Here is a 2,500-nt window from a genome sequence, read left to right on the forward strand (position 1 = left end):
CGCAGCTCTTCAACAACAAAAAAAAAAAAGCGCATTTTTATTTTTTTATTTTTCTTCCCCTCCTTCTCGCCAGCAACGCTTAACTGCAAAATGTTATAGTCATCCGTCGACTGAAAAATAGAAACCGCGTTCAATGCGTTTGGATCTATTTTGCGTTCACGAGTTTCAGCCGCTGAAGTGACTCTGGGACTGGAGGCTTCTGAAGAGGGCGATCAAATATTGCCCATGATATACAGGCAGCGGCGACCAGCGCAGGTTTTAGAGGTTTTTTTCTTGAGGGTGAAGTAGTTTGTTTTAGGAGGTGGTGCTGTTGAAGGTACGTTTGGCCCCCCCTCAAAAAAAAAAAAAAAAAAAAACACTGCAATGATGCAACGGAGGGGAATCGGGGCTCCTGTGCAGAGTTGGAGAGGCAAAATGAATTGACATTACATGCACTTCACGTAAGCGATGCCTATTATGAGTGTTTTTTTCCCCTCCTTCCTCCCGCTGTGACCTAAAAATAGCATCATAGTTTTGATCGTGCGCCAGAAATAGACAGACGGGTATCACCGGTATAAAAGGGAGGCGATCCTGAGCAAACTTGGACGTGCCACTGTAAGCCATAGAACAACAAATGGAGGACTTCATCTGTTGCATCAGACTCTTTTCTTCTTCTCACTAAACCTTCTCTCTGTGTTTCCCTTCCTCCCGTTTAGAACGCGGACGCGGATGCACCCCCCTCGGTGAGTTAGACGTTTTGGTCATGCAATGTTAAATTCTGTGTATTTCATTTCGGCGGAGACCCCCCCCCCCCCCCCCCCTCCCGAGTGCCGTGCTGTTTCTCCTCTACTCATTTCGCCTCTTCCTCTGTCTTATGCACGCCACAAAAACACAACAAAAACTCCCGGTCGTATAAGCATGATTTTTTTTTATCGGCATGCTTTCCGACCCAGGCATAAATCAGCCACTCCTGCAGAGTAGGAATCCCCCCCCCCCCCCCCCCCCCCCCCTTTGGTAAATAAGTGCAAAAACTCCCTTTGTCTGTTGGCGCTGTTGAGGCTCCATCACGTATTTATTTTCCCCTCCCTTCTCCCCTGCTTATCCGCGACGGCCAGCCAGGGAAACCCTTCTCTGATGAGGACGTCTTTCCTTCCGTATTTTTTTTGTTTTGTTTTGTTTTTAAGACGAGTCGTACTGCACACAGACAAGCCGCGTCGGAGGAGGAGGAGGAGGAGGAGGAGGAGGAGGAAGACGAGGAGAGGAGGGAGTGAAGGCGCTGTTGCTGCAGCGGAGACCAGGCAGGCGCCCCGCATGGGGAAACCCAGGAGCTGTCCAGCAGCAATGGTGCTGAAACCACGCCAAGTGGCGGTAGTGGGCTGTTGCTGTTGCTGCCGTGTTTGCTTGTGTGTGTATTTGTACGCATGTGTGTGTGCGAGGGGGGGTCGTCAAAAGCTTTTTTTTTTTTTTTTTCCTGCATGGAAACCAGCAGCGTGTATATATATCTGAGAGAATCCTCCTTTTTTTCCTGAAGCGACGATTGAGGAGAAATCCGAAGCCACCTCCTCCATGCTTTAACTCGTCTATCTAAAAGAGGAGGTGCCCCCCCCCCCCCCGCAAAAAAGGTTTTTATAGCAGTTCCTCCCGCCTGTGTCGTTTGAACGGCCTCGTCGGCAGACGGACCCTCTGAGATCGGGCTCGTCCTCTGCTCACGTCAGCCCCGCGTCGCCTCCCTTCGTGCCCGAACGGCTCGTGAAGGAATCTCCACCAACCGAATCTTTCTGAAGAGAAGACATTTTTGGCATCGGGAAAATAGTCGAGATGTTCATGTTTAACTTCGGTTCTGCTTTAAGAGCTCTCGTCGCAATAACCTGGCGTCCTGGCGACGACGGGGACGCGCAGGAGGCGAAGGGAGCGTCCCCGTTACGCCCAGATAGAGCCGAGTGGGGGAATCTTCCGGTGATAGCGACTATCTACGGCATAATAAATACAGCCGTCTGCGCAAACAGTTCCTATTGACACACGACTCAATATTCTACACGCGAAGCCTCCCTGGATATGCAAAATAACAACAACAATAGCGACGAAAAGGAAAAATCGGCCACCTGTCTCTGTCGTGCAACATCCCGGTATCTCCGATACAAAATTCCTCCAATTTCCAAACCGAAAAACAACAACAACAACAACTCTGTGATCGTTCGTCGGCCAAAACGCGCAAATACCGACACGAAGGACCTTTTCGCCGTCAATAGTTCAATATCGAGCGCGTAATTTGAATGGAAACAACTCGGACTCCCGAGTCGTGACTGCTAAAGTGAGTAATGTGCGCGTTGGCTGCGTTAGGAGAGGCAGCCACTGTGCGGCGCAGAGGGTGGGGGGAGAATCGTGACTGACTGGCTTTCAAATGAAAAGACCACCCAAAAAAAAAAAAAAAAAAGCCCCACACGTGAAGGGGGGGAAGAAAGAGGGGGGGGGGGCATGGCGGGAGGGATAGGGTGGGCCTTTAGACTCGAGATATGCACGA

General features: G+C 50.4%; 1 long non-coding RNA gene across 1 annotated transcript in view; it reads left to right on the forward strand.

The window, feature by feature from the left end:
• The first annotated feature begins 1,231 nt into the window (after window positions 1-1,231).
• Window positions 1,232-2,500, forward strand: part of LOC137893656 (uncharacterized) — a 16,709-nt gene continuing 15,440 nt past the window's right edge. The window contains exon 1 of the long non-coding RNA XR_011105459.1: window positions 1,232-1,323. This is a non-coding gene — a long non-coding RNA (uncharacterized lncRNA). The remainder of the gene's footprint in view (window positions 1,324-2,500) is intronic.

The sequence above is a fragment of the Brachionichthys hirsutus genome, chromosome 5 (assembly GCF_040956055.1).
Source record: "Brachionichthys hirsutus isolate HB-005 chromosome 5, CSIRO-AGI_Bhir_v1, whole genome shotgun sequence".
Taxonomy (NCBI): Eukaryota; Metazoa; Chordata; class Actinopteri; order Lophiiformes; family Brachionichthyidae; genus Brachionichthys; species Brachionichthys hirsutus.